General features: G+C 35.6%; 1 protein-coding gene across 6 annotated transcripts in view; it reads left to right on the top strand.

The window, feature by feature from the left end:
* BMPR1B (bone morphogenetic protein receptor type 1B) overlaps positions 1-15,725 on the top strand; it is a 437,941-nt gene that overhangs the window by 180,973 nt on the left and 241,243 nt on the right. The window contains exon 1 of one of the 6 annotated variants that reach the window (XM_071215547.1): positions 10,479-10,593. The exons of the other annotated variants lie outside the window; for them this stretch is intronic. The gene's annotated coding sequence lies outside the window, so the exon portion shown is untranslated. Of the gene's footprint in view, positions 1-10,478; positions 10,594-15,725 lie in introns of those variants that run through there. 6 annotated transcript variants of the gene reach the window in all.

Below are 15,725 nucleotides of genomic sequence, written 5' to 3'. Positions count from 1 at the left end.
TTGGTCCAGACATCACCATTGGTATTTGAAGCTAAGAGCCAGGATGGGTTCATCTAGAAAGAGCACTGAGTGAGCTGAAAAGAGAGCCTACCACTGAGTTGAGGAACTCCAGTGCTTACAGCCAGATAGCATGCAAAGAACAGAGAAGATGATGAATTCTTGAGAGAGTGAAGGAGTCAATGAACTTGAGGTTCCAATGAAGTTAAAGAATGGTATTAGTGGATATCATTGAATGAATAAAGAGGGAGAAGAGAACATGGTGATCTCTTTAAGATGTGTGAATAAGTGAATTTTGAAATAAAGTATATGGGGGTGATAATAATATTCAGGATCTAACCATGGAACTGAGTACCTGAACTAAAGAGAGAAGGTAATCATGGAGATTAAGGAACTGAAAGACCATACACCTTAATTAAAAGTGAAAATGTATCTAACCCATTGTTGACTGAAAAAGCAGTCTACAATTCTATCCTTAATTGGAATTGTAAGGTTTAAAACGTATTTCATTTTTAAATGAAAAAATGTGCATACATTTAAGTAGTAATGCATTATATGAATGTGATTGTAATAAAGCTAATGGTTGCATAATATCTCTTATGGAGATTTTGATCATCCAAAATTTAAGCCTTGCTATAGAATACAGAAGGTCATTTTAATGATTTATTCCATTATTTTTAAAAATTTTATGACCTCCTCAGCCTTAGCAGGTATCAATAATAAAAAGCATTGAATTTCATTTGTAGCTTTGGAGGTACTGTAAGTTAAAACACCTGTCCATGCTACAAAGTCATTAAAATTGAATACTTGATCCTCCATCTTTCATTGCCGTTGACTTTCTAGCTTCCCTAACATTTTTTTCTTCCTTTTTATAATGAACTGAAACCACAACCTGGAAAGAACGTGACTTATTTGAAACTTGTTCTGCAGAAACCATTGAAGTTTTAATACCTGCAGAGAGATAGTTATCAGAATTTTTTGAATCACTCTCTTTCACCCTCTCCCTCCATACTCAATACAAAAGCATATGTAGATTGTCTTTTCTAGTTGGTGCCAAGTTGGAAAATATAATTCTTAACTTATTTTTAAAGTAATTTGAATTTATTTATTTGATTGGCAAATGTTAAATCTTCCCTTGTCTCTCTTTAAAGTAAAATTTTTGAAATCAAGACATGCTTGCATTAACATAGTGAATAATTTAATGTAAAAGAATGGTAAATGTTAGATAAATAAAATACCAATTTTCCTATATAATTTATTTGATTATTTTTATTACTTTGCTTTTATATATAGTCACACTTGATCTTACCAACAACTCCACAAATAACAAAAGTGTTTTCTCAGTTTTTCTGGACTGAAGGTTATTGTTCTCTAATTTTGTTCAAACTTAAGTCTTGAAGCAATTCTATTAAAATTGTACAAACATACATGTATCATATTGCATTAATAAATTGATATTTATTGTCATGGGTAACCTCATTTTAAATGATAGATGTAGGAGGAAGGTAGTTGTGCTCATAATTACTCAGACAGAAATGAAACTTCTATATTATTGCTGATGGGTTTGAACTTCCTCAGTACTTCATTCTTTGCTTACCTCCTGGCTATTAAAAATATAACCTTGCCAGTTAATAACATATTGCCTCTTCCACTTTAAACCACTTTTTTTCTTAAAATTTTTTAAAAATTTAACTATATCATTCATACATGAACATACATAAACAATAAGTATATAGTAAAAATTTGAACTTACAAATAAACATGCATAACATCATACAGGAGTCCCCTACATTACTCTACCAACACCTTTCATTGTTGTGATAATTTATTACAAACTACGCAAGAGCATCATCACAATATTACTATTAACTCCAGTCCATATCTTATATTTGATGACTTTTCCCCAACCCACCTATATTTTTAAAATATATTTTTACTTCAGAGGTTGTGACTTACAAAACAATCATGCACATATGTAGAATTCCCATACAACATCCCTGTACCAACACACCACACTGTGGTGGAATATTTGTTAGAGGTTATAAGATAATATTATCAGATAATTACCACCAACCTTGGTCCATAATGTACATTTTGCATACTTTTCCCATATCCCCCCTCTCTATCAACAGAGTATATCTTTGGGTTTCTTTTGGTTGGCTCAGTCTCTTTGGTGTAAACACTTAATCTTTTATTTTCCTTTAAGCCTCCCCTTATTACTGTTAGATGGCATCTGCACCTGTCACAGGGAGTATACCTCTCCAATGGCAGGTTTCCATTTGGTGTTCTATCATTGTGGTTCTCTCCACTTGGGAACCTGGTTTGATATTGCCTAGACACGTGTCTGCTGAGGGATGGCCAGTTCTTTCTGTTTTTTGGGGGGGGAGGGGGAGGGGTGGAGTTATTATTTATGTAAGTACACTGACTCAAATAATGCAACCCTTCGTCCTGATCCTAGCCTGCTGCAAGCCACTCCCAAATCATGGGTACCCAGTTGTAGGTACAGCCTTAGGCATATCTAACTGCTGCCACCGTCTTTCAAGATGCATTAATATTCCCATGTCATGTAGGATACAGAGTTGAAATGATAGTTGGTCTTCTTCTAGAGTACCTCTTTTGAATTTTATGATTATGAACTACAATGAAAATACATTTAATATTATAACCCACCATGCACACTTTTGTGTGCATGTGTACCTAACTGAAACAAAAGTTTGGCAAACCAATACCTATCATTATTCCTTGAGATACAGCTTTGTATTTTCTGCAATAATTTTTTAAAAATGGTAGTCAGAAAATTTGATTTTGGGACCTACTAATTCGTCTGCACCTGATGTTTGATAAACCTGGCCTAGAGGCCTACAGCCTTCCCAAAGTTATGCCTGAGATATGAGCCTCTAGATGAAATGTTCATGGTTCATTATATTTAACTGGATATTTTGACAAAGTTGCCTTTTAATCAATCCCCCAAACAGGTTCAAATCTAGAATGCATGGTTTTGTGAGGCCACATAAATTAGATTTCCTTGCTGTGCATCTGTCTTCCCATATTCTCTCATGGCCAAACAGGAAGGCCTTATTCCTTTCGATATGTTGGGATTTCCCTTTTATCTTAGGTTGAGAGCCCTCCTATATTACGCCCACACTCTAGGATCCATCATCCAAGCTTTTTTTTTTTTTTTTAAAAGATTTATTTATTTATTTCTCTTCCCCCCCTCCACCCCCAGTTGTCTGCTCTCTGTGTCCATTCGCTGTGTATTCGTCTGTGATCGCTTCTGTCCTTATCAGTAGCACCGAGAATCTGCGTTTCTTTTTTTGTTGCATCATCTTGTGTCAGTTCTCCATGTGTGCGTTGCCATTCTTGGGCGGGCTGCACTTTCTTTTGCGCTGGGCGGCTCTCCTTACGGAGCGCACTCCTTGTGTGTGGGGCTCCCCTATGCGGGGGACACCCCTGCATGGCAGGGTACTCCTTGGCGCATCAGCACTGTGCATGGGCCAGTTGCACACAGGTCAAGGAGGCCCGGGGTTTGAACCTTGGACCTCCCATGTGGTAGGCGGATGCCCTATCCATTGGGCCAAGTCTTTACTTCCCCCTACATCATCCAAGCTTTGGTATGGGAATGCGGAACTATCAAAAGAAAGAGGCTAAATTTTCTAAATATGTCATTCTAAGAGGATGATTAGGATCATGCTTTTATAATAGGAGTTTCTCTGAGTCATTTTTCCTTCTCTGGTAAAAGCTGGTGAAAAAAGTAGGGACAGTGCTTTCATTTTCCTAATATTCTCCCACTCTATGAAAGTCTTTTAATTATTTATCAATATTAATAATTTTCTCTTTAAATTTTATATTAGATTATTATGCCCATAGAGGAAAAATTAAGTTCTTAAAATTTTCTCTTTGTGTTCAGAATTTCCAGGGAGAGTCTCTGAATGCTATTTTCTATGCAAACAGATGTGGTGGTACATTGAAAAAGAGGAAAAGGGATGTTAATTGTGTTTTGTGCATTAGTTATATGACATTCTAACAAATTCTTCAAAGTTAAACAATGACAGTAAAAACCTTGCCAATATACAAAGAATACCCTCTTTATAAAGAACAATGATTTCAACTACTATTACAAATGTAAAATATTGCACAGCATTTTCAGGGGTTTTTATTGCCTTCTGACTATTTTTATTGAAATGCTTATTGTCTCTTGTTAACTAACTATATTAATTACACAGTGAGTGCCCAGCTTCTCAACCTTTTCCAGAAGAAGCCCCCAGTTTCCATTAAAGAGTTTTATGGGAGTTCCCCACACGTCAAATTTCACACAGCCAGCTACATTGGCTTTTTATAAAGATCTTTGAATGCAATGCCAAGGCCTCCCACTAATTGTTTTATGGGCTCAGCGTGGGATCTGCATCTCTAACTGGGGAAGCCCCATGTTAAAGGACTGTGGGAGTGAGGAATTGTCAAACACACCAAGAAAGAGCAGTAAAAAAAATCTGGTTTGCTGTAATGTTGTTGCCAAGGAGCATAAGCAGAACCACAAAACATGCCAAATGCTGGCTGATTTTAAACAGTGACCCCTATTTCAGAGAATACTCACTTCATTACATTTTTGGGAGAAATTCAAATCACAAATAGCTCCATAATTAATTTGAGTGCTCATTTTAAGGTTTGGCACTGGCAAATTATTGTTTTCCAAGTGGCAAAAAAAAAATGCAACTAACTAAATATTTTTATGTGTTCTTTCAACAGACGATAACTCATCACAGTTATCTGTGAACATTTAGTCCTGGAATAATGTGTTCAAAGTTGTTTGCTTCATTATCTTTTTTTCCTCTGAAAAGGTTAAGGAAGTGTGTTTTTTTTACCCCTATTAACCATTAAATTGACTCTCTCTACACTAAGTAAAGTAACATTCTAAACTTTTAAAAAAGAATTTTAGTAGAAGAATTGAAACTCCTACTCCTTCACCAGATCCTGACATTGCCTTTTCTCAGCCGCAAGGAATCTGCTTGGCATTCTGAACCTGTCTTTCCTCTAGAGACTGAAACAGGATATGTTTGAGGTACAATATGACCTCAGAGAGTGCTTTTAGCTTGGTTAATGTTGAAATGTGAACACAATTATTTGAGACACACTTCAGTAAGCCTAGAGTAGTAGTACTGTATGCTGTAGGAAGATAAGTACACCCTGACTACTTTCAAAATGATTGCACCAAAACTAAACAACATATTGTGAGACCTTTGAAATATCTTTTGGAAAGTTGGTGAAGGAGAAAAATAAAGAGTTCTTTTGCAGTTCTAAATGTATTAATCTCAAAACAATCTCATATTTCAAATAAATAACCTTGTGTTAGCAAATCTTTATGGAAAAATTTATAGTTATCCTTAATATGTTTCTTATATGTGTGTGCAACATGAATATTTCATGCATGTTTGTGTGTATAATATGCTGCCCTGTTATAGTAAGGTACTCTTAGTGCATAGAATAAACCACAAATAAAACAGTATGTATATTAAGTATAAAATTAATTCAGTTTGCAAACCACGAAAATAAGTTCAATAGTTTGTTAAGTGCCTTTTATAAATAGAAATATTATTTTTATTTTTTTAAAGTTAGTTATAAGATTTAGAACCTAAAGCAGAAAGGATCCTTTCATGGTAATTTCTTCATTACTGTTACTCTCATAAATTTTTATCTCAATTATAATCTATAATTTTCTGTCATATATGTCATTTTAGTTAGCATGCTGTTTCTTACTGTTTGGAAAATTATTCCTTAGAGGCAACTTTTATCTCTGAATGGCCCCTAGATATGTCTTTATTTTGACAGATGAAAATACAGTTACTGCTCCAGGTAACTACTAATAGTAAATGGCACAGTAAGCGCTGAATGAATTCCAGAGCCCCAGCTATAAGTTCTGGCACTTCCCCTAGAGATGAATGATTAAACATTCCTGGACGTCAGTTTCTCAGATGGAAAAATAACGTTTGGATTATCTGTTCTTTCAGCCACATTGCTCTTTGTTCAAATGAGGTCTCTTCTACAAGCTTTGTTTGTTAAATAGGTGAAATCAGACCTTTTTCTTGTTGGAGAAGGAGTGGTGGGATGTGGGAGTAGATATAAAACTTCCTTTACTCTGTTTGCTCCTACTCCTGAGCAGTTTGAAATGTGCTGAATTACATGATATTTGCCATCTCTTCAGGCTCAAAGATAATTTCAGGTCTAGATCCTTTTGACCATGATCTTCTGAAAGGTTTGGCTTACACTTAGCCTGGACTTCATGAAATCTACAGTATGGAACTAAATAATATGTGAGTAAACTCCTTTTGAGAAGCTGCCATTTAAAAAAAAAAACGTATTTGAATAGGATAGACAATTTTAAATTGTATCTCAAGTAGCAAGGATAATGGTCTGTTAAACTTTCGTTTTAGTGATATATGTGCGCAAGAGCGTGAATGCTGGATTATAATATTAAATGTAGTTCTAATTGTAGTTAATAGTCATAATAGTTTGAAAGCAAGTGCTCTAAGAGACTAGTTTGCAGACAATTGCTCTAGGAGAAGACCAATTTAACTCTGTATTCCACATGCCATTTGGGGGACTGTGAGGTTCTCTTTCATTTTTGGACAAAATCCCTGGCCCTTTTGGGAATGATTTTCCTTTTCTTCCCTGCCTTTATGCATTTAAAACATTTTCTTGATACATCTGTGTTACTTCATTTGGCAACTGTCATTACTTGTCTTTAGTTTTTGTGGGATAAACAAGGTAAATTTAGAGCTTCAAAATTACTGAAACCATGCTATCCTGCAGCTTTCTTGCTGTATATAATAATAAATATTGTTCTTTTTATTGTTTCATTAACAAGAATTATTCTTGCCTTCATATTTCTAGACTAAACTTACTGTACTCTTAAATTGGAGAAAATAATATTACTGACATTTTTGCTTTACATTTTGCTTTCTCAGCATTACAATGGGAAAGGTGTAAGAATACAAAGGAGATCTAGTCCTTAATTAGAAATAAGCAAGCTTAGGGCATTTTGCTCCTTTTGACAGTAAAAAAAAATATATATATATATATATATATATTTATATATATATATATATATATTTATATATATATATATATTTGTTGACCTTCCTTTTCTTGCTTACCCCTCCATCTCATCTCAGAAGAGGGACCAGGAAAAAGGTAGAGGCAAACAGTCTCAGATGGAGGATCAGAATGTGTCTGACAATTGTTTGTTAGTGTGGACCCTTTGGCTGCCTCTTTAACATTTATTTGCCACTTCCCTCCTGTGTTTTTTTTCTGAGAACATATAAATTTCCAGGAAAGCTGACCTTACCCCCTGCATGTAACCTACGCTAAGAGAATCAGTGTGTTCTATCCTTCTGGTTATAGAGAAGATGGATGTAGGGTTGTATTGTGGTCTAAACCAATTCAATCAAAGTGAGTCACAGAACTTTGGTTGAACATTTTGGAACAACAAAGCTCTTTCTTTCCTGCTGAACATGAAAAAAAGGCAGCATTTAACTTCAGGAATTGTTGGTCTTGGTGTTGGAATAATGAGCTAAAATAGTATAGTAGGAAAGTGAAAAGAAACCTGGGTCCTTGGTTATTTCATTGAGGTGTTGAATCAAGCCTTGCCTGAAGCTCACACTTCTACTTGACTTTACAGTTATCTGAGCCCAATAATCTCCTTTATATTTAATTTAGTTCTAGTAATTACTTTCCTCTGAAGATGTTTCACTTGATATATCAAGGCCTTCAGTATTTTTTTTTCTGGACTTTCCTAATGTAGTTTACTTCCCTAGGGGTAAAAATCTCCTTCCTGTTAGGACCTTAGTTTTCTCATCTGTAAAGTGAAGAGTTTATATTAGACTATACAGAATATCTGCTGGGTCACTATTTTCCTCTCTGTTTCCTAGAACTGGAACCTCCTGTCTGTTAAATAAAAAATTTGTTGACCTTTCTTTTCTTATTAAGGAAGACTTATCCTACTGCTACCCAGACTCCAGCGTGATAATAAGAATGTGGGTACTTCCCACACAATACAGAGAACAACAAAACAGTTGTGTCTCAAAACATAGATTGTGAACATGAGTTTCACAGTCTATGACTATATTTTTCTTTTTCTTATCCCAGAAATACAGTTTTTTTAAAGATGCAAGTTTTGAGAAAGAGATAGACATAAGGATGATGAAGAGTGGCCATTTGTCAAAAGACAGTACTGAAATAGTAGGGAAGCTAAGAATCAGTGATGCCAAAGAAAAAGCCTTCTGACCCAATGCAAGCCATTTAATTTTGCTGCTGTTTTCTTAGTCACATATTGGCTTCCTAACCATAGCCAGCCATATGTTGTTAGTAGTTAAAATAATTATTTGAGAATGGTTTTACAGAACAGCAGAAATCTTTCACCTAGTCTTAGGAAAACAAGTCAAAGCAAATGCCTTAAAAATTATAAGTCTGTGTCAAATTTACACTTAAAGAAAAGCAAAGAAGTGCTTTGAAGCTTGGACATGGTACTGGAGAGATGTTAATGGAAGTTTAGATATCCATAAGGTCTTTAACCATCTGGTCAAAGTGGTGAGGCAAAGAACAAAGTGGGTTTTTATTGCTGAATTGGTGGTGGTGGTGGTGTTGGGGAGTTGGTGAGCAGTAATTTTCATTGTGTTGAGCTAGTCTGTGGCAGCAGTCGAAGGCTTTGCAAGAATTCACTGAATTCTTGTAATTTTCAGCATTCTATTTTCATACAGCAAAGACTATCTTGAGGCACAAATTTCTTTATCTTTTTTTTAAAAAAATGACAGCTTTGATATGTGTAATTCAGTAATGAATGACTTTGTGAAATACTATTTATGAAAAATAGGTATGCTCATCCAGATCACACTGCAGATTAGTGATGTTTCTTCTGAACAGGTGTTTTGTGGGTTTTTCAAATTTTCTATCAAATTCTTCTTGGTCTTACCTGTCAAGAAAAATTACATGATCATATTTAAGGCCTAAAATATTACTCTAATTTTCCTACTCTGCTTGATAGGCAGACTTTAGCAAAGTGTTTGCCTGTGTTCTGAAGTATTACTGAAATTAAAGATGTTTAAATTTTATAATTTTTATTTAAGGCCAACCGCAATATTAGCCTAGAGGAACTTGCCCTGGAATTCAGAGGCATCTGCCATTTTGAATGGATGCTCTGGGGATTTGACTTATTTTGTTTCTCTCCAGAACACCTTGTTAAATTCGGTGATCATGTCCAAAGTCAGCAATGCATGCTGAGTTTCACGAGTTGTTTGGCTATACATTTTGATGCATTTTTAAAAGCTGTCACTGTTTTCAGTGACTCTTATACTGTTATATTGATTTATAGATAGAGATGTATGTGTGTGTGTAGGGGGGGTGGCTACATTTGCTTTTTCCAGTTTAAAAACTAGTGTAAAGTAGGACGTTTGGATGTGTGTTCCTAAGGTGAAAATCTAGTAGATAACATTTAGAAAATGGATTACCTCAAATTAACTTATGTGATGGACTTCAAAAAAACATGTTCAATTTAAATCAGTTCAGTTTAATTTGAAATTGAATAAAAGGGCCATTTTTCCTTAAGTAGAATAACAAGAATAACTTTTAAAAATGACATTTCCTTTTAAAATCTGACCTAATACTTCTTTGTTTGAATGTTATTTGTATATAATATATTCCTCCAAAATTTTAAATTTCACTGACAATAACTGGTTAACTCAGATGATCTGCACAAAATTTGAGCAGGTCACAAGCCAGTTGTACAAGAAAGGTACGATAAAAGCTCTAGGGCACAGAGCAGTTCATTTATTCTTTGTGGGCCATAATGGATTGGTTTGACTCCAAATCTGCATTACAACATTAACGTTTTCAATTGAACAAATATTGTAGAGCGTTATTATGATCAGATCCCTAGGTTCCACTAGATGAGAAATAGTTGTGGCGTGTTACCTGCCCTCATGGAGCTAATGGATTACTAATGCCTTAGGGCAAAACCAAAGTGAGCAATATTCAAGATAAAATGCAAGCATTCTGGGTAGGTTCATGTAAGGGCAGTGTTAGCAGAGGATGAAGAAAAACTCATTACAAAGGAACCAATGTTTGAAATTAGGAAGGAACTGAAGTTTGAGATTTACTATTGAAGGATCAGTAGCCTTTGGGGTGAGGAGATAGAGGAAAGGACATTCATCTGGCATAAATAGGAAAAGTAGAGTTAGGGAGGGCAGAAACTGGAAAGAGGTGAAGTGAAATTCCAGAATAGTAAGTCTGAAATAGGGTACGTGTGAAGAAAACTACCCTTTAATGTGTTCTAAATGCCAAGCCAAGAAGTGTTCACTTAATTTGCTAGGCTGAGTGTTACCACTCATGGCTCAAAAACAGTAATTTGAAACGGAGTTACGGAGAGCATTGTGACTCTGCTTGGGAAGAACTGGAATACATTCGGAAGTTGTTGCTCAGATAGTAAAGGGCCTAATTGCATCGTGGCAGAGGTAATGGAAAGAAAGAGACAGATGCTTGGCACATTGAGTATGTGGAATCTATTGTATTTAGAAGCCAATTGGATACAGATGATGAGAGAGACCAGAGGTAAGGAGAACTCAGAAGTTTTGAGGCTATGTATTTCTGGTTATTTTATTAACAGAAATCAGAAAGTGAGATGAAGGAGCTCTTTTTGGAGAGAAAAAAGTGGGAATTTGGTAAAATAGGTCTTAAATGTGCTTTTTTTCCTTGTAGCTTTAGTCGGAAGAAAGTCATCTGATGATTAAATATGGGTAACCTTTTTTAAAAAATAGTATCTGAAAGTCTCACTAATGAGTATGTGGAGTTCTTGTATCAGTTTCTTATTGGAGATGGAGTTGTATGGAGAAATTGGTAATACTGTGTGTGATGGCTGACAAGTTTCATTTTCAGCTCGGTAAACTAAAAATCGCTCAAAGACTTGAAATCTGAATCTACTTCCTGACTGATTCTTTTGAGGCAATGCTGGATGGAACCACCCTTGTTTTTTATGCAAATTAAGTTGAAGTTCTGTGGGGTTTTTTTTCTTTTTTTTTTTTTCTGAGTCAATAAGACAAAAGGAAGACATTGATTGGCTAGATGCTATGTAGATAAACAGCTAGCTTTTTGCCTGGGATAGGGAAGATATGTAAAACAGAGTCATCACTTTTGCTTTTTTGTTGTATCAGATATATACTAGTTCATATTAAGCACTTTTATGCGAGAAAGTTCTTTACAAATGGTTGCAGCCAATTCTTTGATTCTTACAACCTTCTGGCTATACCTTATTGAAATGTCTAATGGGTTTTATAAGGAGACAGGGGGCCTCATAATAAATTCCTCCTGTATTTTGAAATTGATATGTAATAATAAATTTAGAAATGAATTGGAATAATTTTACTAAGTCATTTATGTCGTAAAAAAATCTGTGACATAACTAAGCTGTTGTGGCTCAAGCAGTTGGGTACCTGCCTACCACCTGGGAGGTCCCAGGTTTGGTTCCTGGCGCCTTCTAAAGAAGACGAGCAAGACAGTGAGCTAACGTGATGGGCTGTTGTGGTGAGCTGATGTAATGAGATGACACAATGAGGAGACAGAATGAGAGACCCAATCAGCAGGGAGTAGATGTGACTCAAGCATTTGGACACCTCCCTCCCATGTGGGAGGTCCTGGGTTTGGTTCCCAGTGCCTCCTAAAAGAAGACGAGGAGACACAGAGAGCATACAATGAACACACACAGAAAGCAGACAACGAGTGCAAACAAGGTGAGGGGAGAAATTTTTTAAAAAAATCTGACAATCTAGTGTGATGTTATATTTTTATTTCATTTTAGATACTGGCGAAGTATGTTTTTTTCCTGTAAGAGTTCATTAAAAAATAAAATAAAATGATTTGTGACATCTCTACATATACTTAAAACCAACCAAAGTCAATATCTCCCCAAAATTCCAGCTTCCAAATATAGTGGTTTAAGAGTTTCCTAAATGCTTTAATTCAGAACTCCCCCAGAACACTTCTCTTTCATCACACTAGAATTTAATGAGGTTTCAGTTTTGTCAAAACTATCTTTAAATGTGTATTTGGTATTGTTTTGGGGGATTGCCGTGTATCTCATAGATTTGAATGGAGTGACAGGCAGTGGAGAAAAGTAAATTAAAAATAGTTGGAGCATCTAATATGTGCCAGGAGCCATGCTAGAACTACATTTCCTATGTTCTCACATCATAATTTGTTCATCAGCAACTTTTGTCTCACCTATTTTATCATCTCAATATTTCTTGCAAATTCATGAATTACCTCTTTGTTACAAAATGTATTGACCACTTTCTAGTCCTTTTCTTTTGTATTTTAGAATCATTTGACTCAGGTATTCTCTTCTCAAAACTCTGTTCTTTGGTTTTAGTGTCTCTGCACTCTCCCAATCTACTCCTTAACTTGCTGTGCTGCTGCTTCTCACTTTCCTTTGCGGGTTCCTCCTTTTCCTCTGCCTTTTTTATTAGCACACTCAAAAGTTCGGTCTGAGGCTTTATCTCTAGGCTCTCTCCTGACTCATTTGGTCCTGTCCACAGGCTTCCTTTGCCAGCACTAAATGCTGATGTCTCTAATATCTTGTATCCTAGAACAGGTCTGTCTTCCATGTACTGTATGCTCCATCTTATTACTTCTTCACATTTCCACTTGGAATGTAAACAGGAGCTTGGAGCTTGACATGTCCCAAACTAAACTCATTTTCCCTGCCCCATCAGATTTGCTTCTCTTTCTGTGTTTCCTGTGTAAATACCACCATTATTCTTTGTTGCCAAAACAAAACCTAGAAATTGTCATTGATTCCTGACCTGCTGTCTGCCTTCTTAACTCAGTTTTTAAGTCTTGCCTATTGTGTCTCCTTGAAACTTCTCAAGTCTATCCACCATTCTGTCTTCTGGTTACTACAGCTTTAGTTGAAGATTCTATTATTTCTCATCTGAGCCACTGTAACTCTCTCTTACTTGTTCTGATACAGCCAGTTTTGATCCATTCTTGTGTCTGTTTTATAACCAGAGTGATTTTTATGAAACTCTTAACTTGAATGACTCCCCAGAATAAAGTGTAAAATCCTCAGTATGGTACACAAAACTCTTGAATATATGGTCCTGCTAGTATCTTCTGACTGATATTTTTTCCCACATTCCATGATTCAATCCAAATGGTCTTCAGAACCCAGGTGAAGCTTCCCCTGTATTCCTTGCTCTTCTAGGTATGCTGTTCCAGGTATGCTCTCTGTCCCATCACCCGTGGCATGCTAAGCCTATCTCTAATATGATATATTGGAATCATGTTTTCTTACTTGTCTTTTTATTTATAATTTTAGTACTTATGGCTAGGGACTGTGACCTTTTTTTTACTTATATATGTATTACTTATAATACTTATAAGCATTAGCATAGGACTAATAGATATATAGTTGGAGTGTTGAATGAATGATGAGTAACCAAATGAAGATGAGTAAAAACCACATCTTGCTAAGGCAGCACTTACTGCATCGTGAGAATTTTTACAAGTAGAAATAATTTTTAAAATCCATCAAGAATAATTACAATACAATGTGGTATGAGCTATTAAAACTCATGTTTCCAAGTAGAAAGTGATTAAATGTTAATATCTTAAGTGACTGCCTCTTGAAGATATAGAATAGGATTACACAGAAATTTTTATGGTATCCAACCATGTCTCTTTGAAAATGGGGTCTTGTTTGTGACCCTTAAGTATTTAGAGTACTTTTAAAAAACATTTTTATTATCTAAAACTTTACCTTGTCTTTGATCAGTTTTATGAGGACTCAAAGTAAGGTGGAATGTATTAAATTTCAGGACAATTATTTGGCTTTCTGTGAGGCATGAGGACAATTGCTTTTTTTTCTTTCCCTTTCTGATACTACTGCAAGAGTTTCTTTATCTAATAGGGTTTCATGTGATTCTGGCCTCTGACTTTATGCTTTATAATGAACTCACTAATAGCTAGTTACCATAAATACACAGATTATTTTTCCTCTTCAAAAACAATTTTAGAGGATACAATACATTTTTAAGAACTTGGGGCCTGCTACTTTTATGAATCCCCAGATTTAGAAATGTCTTTGTGGGTAATTTCCTTCATAATAATGGTACAAAATAGGTTGAAAATATTTGTGACCCCTTCTGACTCTTAAAGTTTTAAATGAGTTTGTACCGTGAACTTTTACAAGTAGTCAGAACTCTATTAACTGGGTCATTGTCAAGGGTGGAGTCTGTTCAGCAGATTTTCAAATCCTGTCTGTCAATGCCCTAGTCGTCTGAGGGGGAATTAGGGAGCTGGAGTGGGAAGCCGAGGAGCAGATGGGCAGGTTGAGTTGGTGAAGCTGTGCAACCCTTCCTCTTCGATCTTTCACTGTTACCAATTGGACTTTAAGATATTATTTTAGGAAAAACAAAACTTCTGAAATGTTTGAAAATCCTTGGTGTACTTGATAGAGGCGTTCAAGGAAATCACCTTGTTAACAATTAAGAACACCCATGAAGATAGAAAATACATGTTTCTTTCACTCATTACCATTTTCACATGTCACCTATGGTAACATCCTTACAAGAAAGCAGTGAGGAGAACTGTACTTGGAAAAAAGTACAAGGCCAGCAGAGCATCGGGTGTCATCTGTTTTCTATCAGAGCTATCCAGTCACCACATGGTCTTTGCATTGTCTGGTCAATAGAACCTGTAAGGGTGGATCTGATTAGTTTTGGGGGGAGCATAAGGTGGAAATTTGGAATATGGTGAGAAGCAGAAGTTTAATGCTTCTTAAGAGCGAGGAAAAGGGTTGATGCTCTTGCCACCGTCATGGTGTTCACATCATAATGCTAAATACTTTTATCTGGGAATCTGAAGGGTCAGTTTATAGTTTTACAGACAGATTTTGTCCAAAGGCAATTTCAAACAAAAAGTAAATGTCTAAAGGCACTGACCTTTGCCCTAATTTATTCCCCTCTTCTTTTGGTTTTTTACTTTCCTCCTCTGCCCCAAATACAGTTTTCCTAGGTGCGAAATCCAGATTGCTACCATAGAAAAACCACATAAATAGAGCACAAAGGAGGGATATACTTTAATTTCATGATGATGGAAAGAAAAATACACATGGGGGTGCTTATTGGTGACAAAGATGATGGTACAGAGAAGTGTACCTATTAGAAATAAGCTGGAAGGGACTTTACCAATAAAATAGTTTGTATCTTAAGCAGAGAGAACCCTTCTTCTGAATCTAGAGGGTAACTGCATATTTTTAAATATTTGAAAAAGTTGGCAGTGTTGATTCAAAATGCCATAAAACATTCACTTTCAAATTGAAATTTTGGGGGGAAACTCTGTCAATTTGAAGGATGGGATTCTTTTCAGAGGAGCTTACAAAAATATCCATTGCCATATGTGAAACAGGTTTAGGGCAGTTTGTCATAAATAGAAGAATCTGTCAAATACATATACCCTCCCATTGCTTTGGCCTCAGAGGAAAAATTCCAGAGCCATAGATAAAGTAATAGTGTGCATTTTTAAAAAACACATCTCACAAATAAGTAGATGTCGTATTAAGATACATATTAAGAGGAAATAGTAGTTTAAGAATAGGTATCAATCATACCTGGAGGAAAGATAATACTGGGGATTTTCAATATTTGCTGGATGTGGTTAGGGTAAGGGTTGATGAAAATGTCACTTGG

The sequence above is a fragment of the Dasypus novemcinctus genome, chromosome 1 (assembly GCF_030445035.2).
Source record: "Dasypus novemcinctus isolate mDasNov1 chromosome 1, mDasNov1.1.hap2, whole genome shotgun sequence".
NCBI classification, from domain to species: Eukaryota; Metazoa; Chordata; class Mammalia; order Cingulata; family Dasypodidae; genus Dasypus; species Dasypus novemcinctus.
The sequence above is the reverse complement of the archived record's forward strand: the minus strand, read 5'-3'. Positions and strand labels throughout refer to the sequence as shown.